This window comes from Mercenaria mercenaria, chromosome 1 (assembly GCF_021730395.1).
Source record: "Mercenaria mercenaria strain notata chromosome 1, MADL_Memer_1, whole genome shotgun sequence".
In the NCBI taxonomy this organism is placed as follows: Eukaryota; Metazoa; Mollusca; class Bivalvia; order Venerida; family Veneridae; genus Mercenaria; species Mercenaria mercenaria.
The window spans coordinates 103,068,584-103,086,201 of NC_069361.1; positions in this window are offsets into that span (position 1 = coordinate 103,068,584).

Consider the following 17,618-nt stretch of genomic DNA (forward strand, 5'->3'; position numbering starts at 1 on the left):
TGCGCAAATTCGTGTAGAACGAGTGCTTTAATCACACTTTTTCGCTACTAGAATACATTCTGCATGAAATGAGACGGTTTTCATGTTCATACAACCCATATGGCAAGTTTTGCAGATCGAAACCGGAAGTAGGTGTTTATTGCGCGGAGGAGAGCAAAACCGGAAGTAGGTGTTTATTGCGCGGAGGAGAGCAAATATGCGCCATTTTTAGGGTAGCAGACCACAACTGACTGGCATTTCACTAGGAACTATTCAACCCCCTATTTTCTTTTCATTTTTTCGTTAATTTGTGATAGAACTTTCATGAAAAATTGGTGCAGGAAAAGGTGATGTTCTCTAAAGATACGTAAAGACGACATGAAGTTGTCGTTTTTTATATGAAACAAAGAAGAATTTGAATTACTGACCTTTAACCTATAAGAGCTGAAATAAGACTATTCTCGAAACACATCGTAATTAGTCTTTATAGCCATAAATCGGTTGTATATGATATAAAAGAGTGTTTCCAATGCAAAATAATAATGAAATTTGAAAAACTTTGAATTTTGACCTTATTTTATGTACATGCGTCTATTTCAGCAGCGATTTCTGGGAATTAAAAGCCAATACTTTGTCTCCAGAATGTCAGAAAATGCACAAAATGCATCCTTCTGGGTCTTATTCATGACGGAATGAATGATATTTCAGAATCCCAGTGAAAAATGATGCAAAAAAGTGAAACTTTTACCAAAATATACAATAAAAGGTCCATAAGGCCAAAAATTAGCCCTGTAAAAGGGTAGGGGGTGGCGTCTATTAAATGTCTATATTTCTCCAAAATCTCGAAATTTCACAATGAAACTTGGCAATATGTTTGGTATTACATCTTTCTTGGAAATAGAGATGAAAATGGTGTGAAATTTGATAAGAAACATTTCTTATAGGAATAAGGTCAGTAATTCGGTCGAAAATGTGCTTCCGTGGTGTAGTCGAAAGAAGTCCATAATAAATAGATCCTAATTTTCCCATTTTCTGCGCAAATTCGTGTAGAACGAATGCTTTAATCACACTTTTTCGCTACTATAATACATTCTGCATGAAATGAGACGGTTTTCATGTTCATACAACCCACATGGCAAGTTTTGCAGATCGAAACCGGAAGTAGGTGTTTATTGCGCGGAGGAGAGCAAATATGCGCCATTTTTAGGGTAGCAGACCACAACTGGCATTTCACTAGGAACTATTCAAACAATTGAAAACAATTGAAACAAAGAAGGATTTGAATTATTGACATTTAACCTTTAAAGTGAAAGCAGTGATGTTTGACATTCAGTTTTCTTCTCGGCGCCACACAAGGCGGACGTATTGTTTATATTTGCTCTATTGGATCTTATGGTGTCTTAGTATGGCTCAGGCTACGTTGAAAGACGCTTCTATGTCCGAATTAGAGGACGGAGAATTGTCTGGGAAAGATATCCAAGCTCCGAAAGTGACGCCTAAAAGACGGTCGCGTATAGGCGAGCTAGAACAGATAGTAAACTCTAACTACACGAAATTAAATGCAAAATTTGATTCTATGATGGAATTATTACAACAAAAGCTAACACAAAGTCAACCTTGCGCTCAAATAGGTTTGACAAATGACACTTCACAGACACAGGGGAATGGTAAAGCCCTAGAAATGACGATACAATTTCTTTGGCTGTGACTAAATACAGAGTTGGTGCGCCCGTGATATATTACAGACTCCGGTATATACCGGATTAACTAAATTTGAACAAAAAACACCTTAAATAAATATATTTTGTAACCATGGTGATTCTAACCCTAACCTTTAGTCAGTATATTATGCACATTATACACTAAATGCGTGCGGACATGCAAAAAAAATGAGTATTTTTGCCGTGCGTTCCATCTGATAATAATTCCGCGCATGCGCAGAACGGCTGCACCAACTCTGCAATGAGAAACATTCAATTTCTTTACATCCGCAAGACAGTGAAAAATTTTCGGATGATAATTTTTCGGATAATGAGTGTGATATTCAACCACGATCCGATGAAACAAAATGTTGTTTATTGGAAATGTTTGGTGAAGATGCGTTAGTTAAAATGCCTCGGAAAAAGGAGGGAATTAAAATTGAAGACTCTCCGAAGGAAATTCTGCAGCAAAGCTATAGAACTGAAAATCCAAACATTGTGACAGCTTTTTCAGAGGAATACAAAGAGTTATTTCCTGTAGATGAAGATACAGAATTTTTTTTTGAAAGTTCCGACTTTCAACAAGATGGTTGAAAAAACGGCTTTTCGAGGTCAACAGTCTGCATATATGGGAATTGTCATGAACATTTATATTCAGCAAGCTTTGGGCATGTTGTTAAATATGTTGGATGATGATAATTCTGAGGCTGTTACACAGAAAGTGAGAGACATTTTTGCCTTATGTACCAAGAGTTTGGATCAGTGGGGTCGTGCAGGTGCATTTTTTCACATTATCAGACGACAAGTGACAATGAATGATACATCTTTGTTTGAGTTAGACTCAGCTAGATCAATTTCAAGCATGCCTTTAACAAGTGATGGTGTACTAGGTAAGGAGCTTGAAAACATGCTCAAATCAAAGAAAGACAAAAAGAAAACTTTAGATGACTTGTTGCCAGAAAACAAATCTAAGGGAACAATGTTTTTGAAACGTAAAAGTTCAAGTGCAAGTGAGGCAGCTCCTGCTAAGAAGCCTTACGATAGACAGTCAACATCAGAAAGTTCTTTTCGGATCCCCAAATTGCCAAACAGGGATACATACTCCAGATCTAGTTTCACTGCGCCAAGCAGAGATACATATTCCAGATCAGGTTTCACGGCAAGAAAAGCTGGTGACAAACAGTCCTTCAAAACAGCCGGTAAACCTACAGGGGGTAGAGGGAAATCTACCAGGGCTGGTACACAATGACAAAATTCAGGTGAGTGTGTTGACTTTACGTCCGGAGATACCTGCTGGAGGTCGTTTATCACATTTCATAAACAAATGGAAAGAAATAACGAAAGATTCTTGGGTTCTGTCTGTAATAGAACACGGTTACAAACTGGAATTCGAACAAATTCCCCCTTTTCTAGGTGTCAAACATACACGTACAAATACAAAAAAAATATGGTCATTTTGGAAAAAGAGGTAAATTCACTTTTAGAAAAAAATGCTATAGAAATAGTATCAAAACAGGATTGGAACAAAGGTTTCTACAGTACGCTATTTTTAGTAACAAACAAGACAGGGGATTTACGTCCTGTCATAAATCTGAAACCCTTGAACAGGTATCTCCGGAAGAGGCATTTCAAGATTGATACACTAGCAAAAGTACTGAGTATTGTAAAAAAAGGGGGGATTGGGCGTTCTCTATAGACCTAAAGGATCCATATTCCAATTCACAAAAAAAACATCGCAAATTCCTTCGTTTTGCTCTAAACAACAAGGTTCACCAATTTCGAGCACTGTGTTTCGGCCCTACAATCTCACCAAGGGTTTTTACAAAAATAGTGTCTATTGTGGCAGCATATCTGAGATCAAAAGCAATTCGTCTTGCAGTTTACCTAGACGACTGGTTACAACTGAACCAGAGTCTTTTACAAATTCTGAAAGACAAGGAATTTACGCTCAATCTCCTGTTAGAACTAGGCTTTATGATCAATACTCAGAAATCACAATTAGTGCCTGTACAGAAAATAACCTACATAGGGGCCCTTTTCAATCTTGTACAAGGATTATTATTTCCAACTCCAGAAAGGTTTCAGAAACTAAAGAGGGAAATTCTAGAACTGTGTCAGAGAAAATTATCAGCAAGACAATTTTTGATAGTTCTGGGGATCATAGCTTCAGTCATCGAGCTAGTACCAAATGCACGTCTCTTTCTAAGACCGATACAATTACACTTACTCAATCACTGGAGACCAGTTTCTATGAATTTAGAGGTCCAAATTCCTTGTACAGCTACAATATCATCTGAAATGGTGGTTACAACAGAAAAATTTCCTCAAAGGCAGGCCCTTAGACAATTTTCAGATGGACGTGAAACTGGTGACGGAATCGTCCAAAACTGGTTGGGGGGCTCATATGAAGAATCAGTTTGTACAGGGGACTTGGAATCCGAGTTATGCTATACTGCATATAAACTTCCTGGAGTTGGAATCAGTTTATCAGGCTATGAAACATTTTCTCCCAGCATTGAAGGGCAAACAAGTTTTGATTCGCTCGGACAACATGACAGTTGTTCACTACCTGAACAAGCAGGGAGGTACTCGTTCAGTGAGCCTGTGCAATCGCACAAGGGATATTTGGTTACTAGCTATTCAGAATCAAATAATCCTGAAAGCTGCACATCTGCACGGAAAATTGAATATAATAGCAGATTTCCTGAGCAGGAAAACATTGCACTCAACAGAATGGTCACTGAATCCAGTGATATGTCAAAGACTTTTTCAGGTTTGGGGTCAGCCAGTAATAGACTTGTTTGCAACAGCAGAGAACCGTCAATGTCTAGTGTTCTGTGCTTGGCAACCTCATCCAAAAGCATTTGCACAAGATGCCCTATCAATTCACTGGGAGAGAATGTTTGCTTATGCCTATCCACCATTTTGCATGATTCCAAGAGTTCTAAATCACATGAGCAATTTTTAGTGCGAACTGATCTTAATTGCACCAATGTGGCCAAGACAACATTGGTACTCTTTACTTCTGCAAATGTTGATAGATTACCCGATATATCTGTCTGATCAATCGAACCTCCTATGTCAGAACTGAGTAATTCACCAGAACCCCCAGTTTCTAAAACTGGCTGCTTGGAGGTTATCAACCAACAGTACAAAGCAAAGGCTTTTTCAAACCTCACTAGAAAATTGCTCACGGCTTCTTGGAGAGCAGGCACACAAAAAGACTATTCTTCCAAGTTCAGAAAATTCAATAGCTGGTGTAATTCACAAGAAATTGATCCTTTTCAGGCATCTTTAACAGATTGTGCAAATTTCTTAGCCATTTCGTATTATCAAGGACTTAAATACAGAACAATAGCTGGATACAGGTCTATGCTTTCGGCTGTTTTACCACCAGTCGAAAAATTCCCGGTAGGACAACATCCTAGTATTATTAGGTTGCTAAAAGGGGTTTTTAACTCAAGACCACCACTACATAAGTTGATACCTGAATGGGATTTGCCTCTAGTTTTAAAAATGTTACAACAGCCTCCTTTTGAGCCCATTGATAAAACTAGTCTCAAATATCTTACTTGAAAGACTGTTTTTCTGATTGCCATTACAACTTTCAGGAGATGCAGTGATTTGCAAGCTTTGCGTATTGGTAACAGTTCTGTGAACATTCAAAAGAAAGGTATTACCTTTCTCAGACATGGTTTAGCTAAGCAAGATAGACAAAACCATCAGAGTAAAACTGTTTTTGTTCCTTTTTTTCAGAGAAAACAAGCTTCTAGACCCAAAAAGGGCACTGACTTGGTATCTGAAAAGAACTGAAGAATTCAGAACAGAATCTGAAGAACTGAAACTTTTTCTCACAACTATCAAACCACATCGTCCAGCTTCAGCACAGACAATTTCAACATGGATCGTAAAAACAATCAAGAGAGCTTACAGAGTAAATCAATTAATGGACCCAAAAGTTAAAGGGCATTCTACTAGGTCAATTGCTCCATCCCGAGCTCTGTTTAAAGGAGCTTCTATGAATGATGTACTCAACAGTGCGGATTGGAGTCGCTCAACAACTTTCACTAAATTTTACCTAAGAGATGTCAGTGTTGATGTTTTGAAATTCTTAGGTCATAAGTGATCTAATTAATCTATAATAAATAGGTCAGTATGAGTTTTCACTTCCCGGCGAGATTCAGTGAAGACAGTGTCCATTTTCTTGGTATCAGAAGCTACTGTAAATAGTGTACACAGTAATATGTTGGGGTTAAGTTACTGTCCGATTATATTTGTTCAAGATGGATCATCTAATTGTACTGTATATTAACTGTAAATGATTGATTCAAGAAGATAGACTTAGTTCCTGGGAGGAGTTATGTGTATATACATGTATAAATTTCTGATTGTGTGGAAGACCCACCACCTGTAAAGATATTGCTATGGGAATCAGGAATAATCCATATGTACATATGTCAGGTAAGTGACTAATTTATAAAATAAAATTTGATAATTTGTATTCAAATTGTAATTTTATGAATAAATTATACTTACCTGACATATGTAACAACCCTCCCTCCTCCCTACTTTAAAAATTAGGTCGCCTTGTATGGCACCTCTGAAAACTAAATGTCAAACATCACTGCTTCTTTTATTTTGCACATGTTTGACTACTTCCGGTAGGCTAAAATCCGTTTAAAACGGACCGTACCGGATTTACTATTAGAGCGATTTACGTCCCTTGAGAGAAGAAAATCCATATGTACATATGTCAGGTAAGTATAATTTATTCATAAAATTACAATTTGAATACAAATTATCAAAATTTATTTTTCAATTTTCGTTGTTGTCCGAAACATTATCGCTATTGTGTTCGTATTTCGTTGAGTAACACCCATCCAAATATTCACCTAAACATCATCATAATATATCATTTTATTATATCATTAATCTTGAATTATTATAGAACTTTTTTATTAATGTGTATCATTTACGGATTGCTCGAAGTGCAGTATCTGGCTCTAGTTACTTTAATCCTTTGTAAGTTCAAAGAGATTTTGGAAGGGTTAAATGTGTATGCTTTAATAAGTATAAAACATATAAATGAGGCAATGTACTCAATAATGTATCTTAAGTAAAAAAACAAAGGCATTCCTTTTAAGGATTCGACTATGTAAATGAACTCCCTACTTTATCAAACACTAATTAACCGCTCAAATACGAAAACAATCACAATGATTTTATAGCTTATTTAGCTGATGAAGATATGGGCAGTACAACAAATTAGTCTATGTAATATCAGTGGGAATTGAAATTGGTCATATTGATGTCAGTCTGTGATTACTTTTCCAATGAATGCCAGACACATGATACTTGCAAGACAGAACGTAGACTATTTAACCAAATAGAAAAGCTATAAAAACAAATGGACTGAAAGTATAACAAGGCATAGATCAGATAATGCACCACATCGTTCTTTTTACAATTTCTTAATCAACGAAAGCCTGGGGGAAAATAGTATTTTCCCCAGGGTGGCTGAGCAGTAGCTGTCTAATGTAAAATAGTTTAAAGTCAATAGTTTGAAATGTTATTAAGGGACGCTCCGGACACAAAATATGCTGGACAGACAGACACGCGCCATCACATAATACGTTCCATAAAAAGGCAACCAGAAAAGCTAAAACATGGAGAAATGATAATTTCCAACCATTTCGAGTGCTAGATAACAGACCGTTCAGTATATATTCAGGCTTGGATAACACTAGCTTTCGAAGAAGCACTGTATCTTTATAATATCTAAAGTGTTTTTCTGACTTAGAAATATATACAGTACATGATAAATACTTTATGAATATTAATATCGACCACATGCCAAATAATTAATTTTACACGTGTAATCAATATACATGAAATATAATGTACGTGTAACATATGTATACTTAGGAGACAAAATGCAAACTATCTTTGTTGGAAAGGGACATAGGTATAGCTGACACCTTCAGTACAAAACAAATCCAAAATTTTGTATCAATTTTATCTCTGAGGGTGATTTAGAAGTTAAAGATATATAGACAATATTGTCTACAACCCAATAAATCAGTCTGAACTGTCTAGATTGAAAACCAAGTCACATTAGAAGACGAATCGCAGCTACAAATGGATATAATAATTCACTTCTATGTACAGAACCGGTCCATTCAGCTGTATGCTTGCCATCTAAAAGAATTTCATTATTGGAAGAATAGTAATTGTGAACATCAAAGGAGAGCAGATATATCGAATTCTGGCAATAAAAAGCATACTTATTTTATTGATGGTATTAAGATTTTGTTTTATATAAATGTCTGTTTGACTGTACATTTATTTTAGAAATACTTTCATTGGCATTGTTTTAAATGGTTGTCACAAAGGTTTTTTTTTCAGAAATGCACCTTCAATATTCATACCAAAACATTCCGTAATGGTAAAAATACCGTTTGTTGTTTTTTTATTGTTTTATTTCCTTAAATACAAAAAAAAACTAAATAGATGTAAAACGCATAGATAATAATTTTTAATCTGAAAAGTTGAATAGTAAAAATGAAAATAAATAGAAATGTAAATCACGGAGAATATTATGTCACTTTATAACATCAAAAATAACGGAGGAATGATAAGGAACTAAATGAGCCGCACCATGAGAAAACCATCATAGTGCATTTGCGACTAGCATGGATCCAGACCAGCCTGCGCATCCGCGCAATCTGGTCAGGATCCATGCTGTTCGCTAACGGTTTATCTAACTGCAGTAGGCTTTGAAAGCGAACACCATGGATCCTGACCAGACTGCGTGGATTCGCAGGCTGGTCTGGATCCATGCTGGTCTCAAATGCACTATGTTGGTTTTCTCATAGTGCGGCTCAAATTAATTAGCTCAGATGCAGCGATGAGACTTATGCACCAAGGAAATGAATAATTGCATGGGGCATAGGAACGCTTGCAATAAGGTCCAGGTTGTGTCCTGTAATTATTTGTTGGTAAATATTCAAATAAAACGTATATCATGTTTTAACTTGTAAAGCAGAAGCATGACCGGTAGATTTGTTCTTTTAAAAAGAAAACAGTTATCAATTTTCTGAATCGTGCAATAACCTTTTGATAAATTATGAAGCATGGCATTTGTTTGGAAGTGCTTTTCAAATTTTTAGAATGACTGCCTAAGAAAACAAATACGCACATAAAACTTTTATCTCTAAATATGGATATCAAACAAGGAGTATGTCATATATCACATATGGTAAATATTCTTACCAATTACAGAATCTAAAACTACGAACGCTAATGACTCACAATTACAGAATTTAGATATAAGAATGCTCGAAGTTAATAAGGAACCAAAATGCCTAACAATTACAGATTTTAAACAATGAATGTAAATGCTTCACAATTATAGATTTTCAAAAAAGCTTACACCTAAACTTTACTCAGATGCAAGCGAATTACTATGATAGTAAATGTATACTTACACCAATAGTAAATGTATACTTACACTAATAGTAAATGTATACTTACACCACTCTAAATCGTCTAATGCACATATCCATAAACGAAATTGTCGGCATTCTGAATTCACATATGATTTCAGGCACCACCAATGAATTAGAGTTTTGTGAAATTCATAACTCTAATAAACATCCCGATTTATTGTCAATGATATTTAACCAATAACAAAATAATCAGTGTAATCCTTTCAGCACATGTATGCAACTTTTTAAAAGATTACAACGAGTTTTCAGCAGCATCGCTCTCAAATGACATGATGAGTACTAAATTTCTTTTTGTTAAGGCCTGAAAAACGTATTTTCAACCTTTGTTACCTTTGAAGTGAGCCTCATTTAATATCCCTAATTCCACTTTTACACTTATGATAAAAAAAGCCATTCGTCTAGCTGCAAGAAGTTTGATTCAGTTTAAAAATCCTTCAGAAGGGATTTTGGTTAAGTATATAATTCTTAACATATTCACTAGGAAGACAACTATAGTTACGGACAGAGAAAAAGATTAAAATAAAATTAGCGCGGAGAAAGATCGATCAATATGTTCTGGATACTGAAACAGATAGTTACAAGTGTCTTTCCCGTTCTTAAAACTGATGGAACTAAAGGCATCAATATTTGACGCTAATTAATGACTAAACTGCCAGTCCTTTCCGTGTTTTGTGGGCGTGTGAAAAAGAATCGGCTTCTCGAAATTATAAGCACTTCAGAACTGCAATAAAATGTATCCTTAGTACTTGAGAAAGTTATACGAGTGATAATTAGTTGTACCTTTGTGAAATTATGGGAATTAATGTCAGTTTCTTTATAAACTTGATAATGCTCATCTGAGGTCAAAAAATAAAATATTTTGATAATACATCATCCTTTTCTGTATTCTATCGGATTTTATATAAGGAAAGTTAGGACTCTGTAGATTTAATACGGATGTCAACATATCTTTTACATGTTCCATACCAGACCTTGGTCTAATGCAAACTTATAACTTAATGAATTGGTTATACATTGCTGTATCATTTGATTTAGATAATGCAGCAAGTAATTTAATAAAACATCAACAATCAAACGAAAAAACTTTGAATAATATGTCTCAAAAGTACAATCTGCAGTACGAAAAGCATTAACCACAGATAAAGTGTCTATTAACCGTATTTGTGTACAATGTTCCTTGTATTACAACAAATTAGATATTTTATCAGATTACTCTGCTATTAATATTCTATTGTTCTACAAATGTTTTCGTTTCATTTTTTCAATATTGTCGATTCATCGTTTTAAAATCCTGTACACAAAAAAAATGCAAATCAAAAATATATGATTACAAACAAAATTGCTGCATTTGTCAGTTATGTGCTTCCTATATTATGTTAAAATGAATTTACCATATAAACATAGGTCTGCATTATCAAAATTTAGGTGTGGGGTGACCCCGATAAGACTGGAAACAGGTAGATTTGAAAGGCTTGAGGTTAGCCAGAGTATGTCCGGTGTGTGGAGTAGGAGTTGAAGATGAAAAACATGTCTTGTTAGTTTGTGACAACTATGATTCTATCAGGAATTATTTATTTAATAAAGCATTATCGATTGATGAACAGTTTCGGAACCTATCAGATGACAAAAAGTTGAATTTTATTCCTTCTAGCCCAGATATGGTACAATTGACAGCAAAATCCTGTTCTCTTATTCTCAAAAGAGAGAATAAACTTTTATTAAAGATGCACAAAACATTCGACTGTTTGCTTCATTTTGTGGTTCCAAATATTCATTACCAGGGCACATGCAGACAAAATTACTATTACTGACTACGTAGGCATAATGCAGGCTAATTGCCTTTACAGATCAAACTATTGGAATTAATTCAGGTATTTTCTAATTTAGTTTACCTACGTATTAGAAGCATCATCTTTCAATCAGCGTAATAGTGTGCATCACAACCACTTTATATACCAATTTATTTATTATTCAAATCCTAAATTTTGTCATTTTTTTTCGAAACTTGTACAATATGTTTGCACTTAAATCACGCCGCTACACAATACAACAGAATTTAGAATATAGAACGCTGAAACTATCTACGAAATAGTCTCAACTATATATGGGTAAATGATACTATTCATTTTATTACATTTTTAATACTTATCCTATTTTAAGCCATCTAATGCATGTAAGAAATTGTCGGCATTCTGAATCATATGTAGAATAACATCATCAATTAAAGTTATTGTGATACTTCGAGCTTTGTTAAATTGTACCGGTTTCAGAAATTACGATATTCTTGTCAAATCATTTAATAAATAATAAATGGCGAATGAATCCATTCCAGAATAAATGAAACACAAGAAAGTTGTTGACAGTACTATATACACCTTGAATGTTTAGCAAAATGAAGAAATAAACATGCTTCACCAACATCATATATATATTACTCACCGATTTAGAAGAAGAAAATGTGCTTACAATACCGGTTTAAGTTAACGGTAAAACAAATGTTTTACATCTTCAGCCATGATGCTTGAATCCACTTCTAGTTTTATTATCCAAGAAAAGTGCTTCGTTTAGGTGTGTGATAAAGCTTTGAAATTCTTTGGAAGACAGTTTAGTAAATATAACAATTATTCAAAATAGTTCTTAGCAGTGCAATAAGGGCATAGAAACAGTTTAGTCTACGAATTACTGCGGAATTAGTAATTAGGAAGTTCAATCACCAGGGAAAGATCGTTTGATCCAATTTCAATGTGTCAGTTCAAGAAAACTTAAATCAATCTGTGGATGATAGTATATTGAAACGTTAATGGAACAGAAACTATACACTAGACACAACTAACAGATCAGCTTTAGTGTGGAACATAGTGCGTTTTCAATGGAATGTGTTTTTTGTGATGTTTGTTTGTTTTTCCTCAACAAAAGAGTATTGCAAAGACAATTTCATCCATTGCAATACATATGTCCAGTGTCGTTTACGCTGAATGACATTCAAAGTTTTTCTAATGTCCTATGTTTAACCAACTTCCGGCAGCTTATTCCACTAAGTCTATTTAATATCAGTCTTATTTTGTATAGCTTCCGACGTTAAACTCTAAACCAACTTCATTCTAAGTTCTTTCTACACTCACAGTAAACGTAAAATAGTCGAGGAGCTTTTGATGCGATTATACAGGGTGGTCCATGATATCAGATATCAATATCCTATGTCTATGTTTTTTCTAATCAATTGCGTTTTATTGTATGTATATTTATTAAAGCAAACATATCGCAAAATCAAAGTTAAAGATATATGATTTCTGTTACTAAAGCAATACAAATATATCACTACAGTTTTATATGAAATAATCACATTGATGGCAAAACAAGTTCTTCAAGCTTACAGCTGTTTGTAGTAAAAACTGTTTTCTTTATGTGGGCCGTAACTGTTTTATGCTGTACATTAGGTAAACTGCCATAATTGTTTTCAGTGACACTAGAGAAACAAAACAAAAATACTGAAAGGCGATGGAGAGTTGTGATACCATTGACCTTCTCAGTTTCTAAATAATGTTCTTGTGCAAACAATTACAAAATGAAGTTATCACAGTTTTCAGTTAATTTGACCGTTGGTGGTTTAACCTTGGAAGTCTTTTAGAGTATTTTATTGAGTCATATTCTTGCAAAGCAATGTTGATAAATCAAACTGTTTTCCATCCATTAATTTACTGAAATATGTTTATTTGTGAGCAAATTCTAAATCAAACAGAAAAATATTTTGTACTTTTACCTTTCTAAATCACTATAACACTTTTGAACAGAATAAAGTGTTGGCATTATGAATATATATTATAACTCATGATTATTTCAATTGAATAAATATCCATAGAATTATTCCTGAGCATTTGAGATTTAACAGTATAAGATGACTTTGATTTTTCTTATTTTTTTAATGGTAATGTACGTAGCATATCTTTGGAAAAACTGGTAATTTAAAGAAAAAATATTATTCACCATGGCCGTGTCATTTACAATACTCACAAAGATTGAAAACTAGACTGAAAGGCGAAACACATGAAAAAAAAAAAAAAAGAAGTTGATCAATATGTCATGACCCTGCCTTCTCAACAAAATTCTCCTTACATTTGCTGGCAATCATAATTTTATTATAAGTTTTCAAAATCATTCGGAAACAATTTCAATCAATTATATTATTCCCTGAAGAATTTTCCCAAACAACATGATGATATAACAGAACTAATAGCTATCATTATATCATATTGAACACAGGCATTCATAAAACAATATAACTGTACTTCCTTACAAAGTGATTTGTTTTGCAGAGAAATTCCATTAGAAATTAACTTGATAATTAAATTATTCCCTTTTGTCTTCAAGAGCTAGAGCATTTCAAGACCAGAGAACGCATGCTGTCGTATCTAGGAAATGAAACTGGATTAATGCTTAAATTGAAATTACAATGAAAGATCGATTAATGTTTTCTTGCGAGGTAGAGAAACAGTTGGCATGTTGTGCTACATAATTATATTTATAAAAGAATATAACTAACTACAAATTATATGTAACACAACCTTTTATTTAACTGGTTCCTACTTCCGCCTAGATTAATTATTGCGTAACATTGAATTTAGTCTTATTCAGAATAAAGTGGGTCGTGATGGCCCTATATCGCTAATCTGTTACATTTGGCCTTGGAATCATCAAGATAAACATTCTGACCAAGTTTCAGGAAGATATGGTCATAAATGTGGCCTCTACAGTGTTAACAAAATTTTCCATTGATCTGAGTGGTGACCTAGTTTTTGACCCAACAAAACCCAGTTTTAAACTTGGCCTAGGAATCATCAAGTTACACATTCTTACCAAGTTTCATGAAGATACGTTCATAAATATGGCCTAGAGTGCACAAACTTTTCCTTTGATTTTAGCAGGTGACCTAGTTTCTATACCCACATAATCCAGTTTCAAACTTGGCCTAGGAATTATCAAGATAAACATTCTGACCAAGTTTCATGAAGATAGGATCATAAATGTAGCCTCTAGAATGTTAACAAGCTTTTTCTTTGATCTGACCGGGTGACCTAGTTTTTTATCCCATATAACCCAGTTTCAAACATGGCATAGAAATTATCAAGATAAACATTCTCACGAAGTTTAATGAAGATAGAATCATAAATGTGGCCTCTAGGATGTTAACAATCTTTTCCTTTGATTTGAATTGGTTACCTAGTTTCTGACCCAACATAAATCATTTTCGAATTTGGCCTAGAGATCATCATGCAAGTTTTATCAAATCAAAGCATAAATGAAACCTCTATATGGCTGAAAGCGCCAAAATAGACCATTTTGCCCCTAACTCTAGAACCCATGATGAAATCTAGCCGGTTTTCAAAAGGAACCGAGATCCTATTCCGACTTAAGTTGTATGTAGGTGTGGTTCAAATCAACTGTAAAATGTCATTTCGATCGTGTTCACGAGGTAAAAATAAACAAATTTTGGCACTTTCATGGGTCAATCAGAGGCCGGAACTCCGGAACCTGTGAATGGATCTGACGGATTCATCATGAAATCCAAGATCTATTGTTGTTAAAGATATTTTGCAAGTTTGTATCAAATCAAACCATAAATGAAGTTTCTATATGGCTGTAAAAGCAAAAATAGAAAAATATTGGCCCTTTAAGAGGCAATAAATCTAGAATCCGTGATAGCATTTGACCAGTTGTCGAAAGGAACCGAGATATTATGCTAATACAAGTTGTGTGCAAGTGTGATTAAAATCGATTGCAAAATGAGGTCTCTATCGTGTTCACAAGCCAAAATAGCAAATTTTAGCTCTTTAAGGAGTTTTAACTGTAGAACCTATAATGGGATCTGGTCAGTGTCCAAAAGGAACCGGTATATTATGCCAATACAAGTTGTTTGCAAGTTTGATTGAAATCGATTGCAAGAAGTGGTCTCTATCGTGTTCACTAGAAATTGTGGACGGACGGACGGACGGACGACGGACGGATGACGGACGGAGGGCGACAAAAGCTCACCTTGTCATTACGTGACAGGTGAGTTTAAAATTAAAGAGTCATTAATCTCATCAAATATGAACGTCTTTTAGGTGAGCATATTTTAAGTTACATCATTTAAGAATTTTCAAACTCGTTCTCCGCTTTCACAAATCACCGTATGTGCCTTTTAAGTCAAAAAACAATATATATTTATAAATATGGTATAATAATAATAATAATAATAATAATAATAATTTAGTTGCTTTAATGTTACGGTAGTGCATCAAAATTATGTATAGAATGAAGGCACTACTAGTATACGGAAAGAATAGCCTTTGATTAAGAAAGTTAAAACACGATGGGTGCATTCTGCGGTTTGCAATTATACAGACAGAGTCATTACCCATTGATTGATTATTTAGTCATAACGCAGATTATCTTATTTGAAATTAATGCATTAGTCTGCCTACGTATGCAATACATATTTTTAAATACTGAAGAACATGTTCATTGTTAACAGCTATTCAGTGATTACTTCAATCAAATGGAAGTCTGCCTAAAACTGACAACTCTGAGAACAGCTCGTTTTATTTTGTAAAATATAAAGAAACCTTAACCGTCGTGAGAAAGTAAATTCTAATGTTATTAAGCATTAAATGCAAAGTTCAAAGGAATCATCCTCTTAGAAATAGTACACGATACTATCGGAAGAATCATAACCTCAAAAAGGACATTAGATGAGTCAATGTCAAATTACATTGGCAGAGAAATACTATGACAGCATATAAATGTTGTATTAGTTTGTATGAAAGGGGGTTCATCAGAGCCGACAAGTCGAACATGAACAGGGACGGGTACCGTTACAACTTCCGTACGTCGGGGACATTCAGTTAACTCCACTCACGAAAAAAATCACTAGGGCTTTTAGCATGTTACGAGCCAGGCTGATGAAGAATTCCACAATAAGACAAAAATGTTTGAAATGCTAACGAAGTTTGAAAGGTTTACTTTCTAACTTCGATACTTCATGGACTTTTAACGTATATTCTAACACGATCCGCAGCAATTGCTATATAAACATATAGCGAAATCGCCTATACATGAATCTACGATAAAATATGGTTGGCTATTACATTTCACTCCCCTATGATTGTGACATAAGAGGTTCAACTTCAGTTCTTTTACGAATTATTTCAGGGCAAAAACGGTTTAAAACGCATTCAAAAACATAAATATGATAAAAGTCATACTGACTTCCGTTAGGCGTTAAAACACGTTTTGATCGTACGAGCGAATTCAATTAGCTCAATTATGATTCACGGTGACGTAATAAATGTATGACAAAAAGTATGACGTCATAAAGATGTGAGTCATATAAAAGTTAAGCTCGTAACTCGTAACACAGGGTCAACTCGCCTAATTTGATGATTCTGATCGTAATTAGTTTGCGAGATGTTAGATTACTAATTTATAAATTCTTCTCAAAATTCTGATTAAAAAAAGAAACAAATATCTATACGTTCCACTGGCTATGCAACACTTTCTAACCATAGGGGGGAAATTGTAACAGCATATGACCCAAATGACGTGTTACGCTGAAAATGTAGTACTGTAAAATGCGAATTATTTGCGTTGTTAGAATCGAAATAATAAATATGTTCCAATAATTTTATCAATTAATAAAACATGGGCAGTCGTTTGGATGCGAATAATTAAATCACTCGTGCTATGCACTCGTGATTTAATTATTACGCATCCAAACTCCTGCCCATATTTTATTTAAGAAATAATAAATCTGTTCCTATATTTTATCAGTTAATAAAATATGGGCAGGAGTTTGGATGCGTAATAATTAAATCACGAGTGCGTAGCACGAGTGATTTAATTATTCGCATCCAAACGACTGCCCATGTTTTATTAATTGATTAGATTATTGGAACATATTTATTATTTCGATTCTAACAACGCAAATAATTCGCATTTTACAGTACTACATTTTCAGCGTAATACGTCATTCGGGTCATATGCTGTTACAATTTCCCCCCTATGGTTAGAGAGTGTTGCATAGCCAATGGAACGTATAGATATTTGTTTCTTTTTTATCAGAATTTTGAGAAGTATTCATAAATTAGTAATCTAACATCTCGCAAACTAATTATGAACATAATCATCAAGTTAGGCGAGTTAACCCTGTGTTTCGAGTGACGAGCTTAACTTTTATATGACATCACATCATTATGACGTCATACTTTTATGTCATACATTTATGACGTCATCGCTGAATCATAATTAAGCTAATTGAATTCGCTCGTAGAGATAAGAACGTGTTTTATGGACCTACATATAAGTCATTATGACTTTTTATTATATTTATGTTTTTGAAATGCTGTTTTCAACCGTTTGGCCCTGAAATAATTCGTATGTAATGGAACTGAAGTAG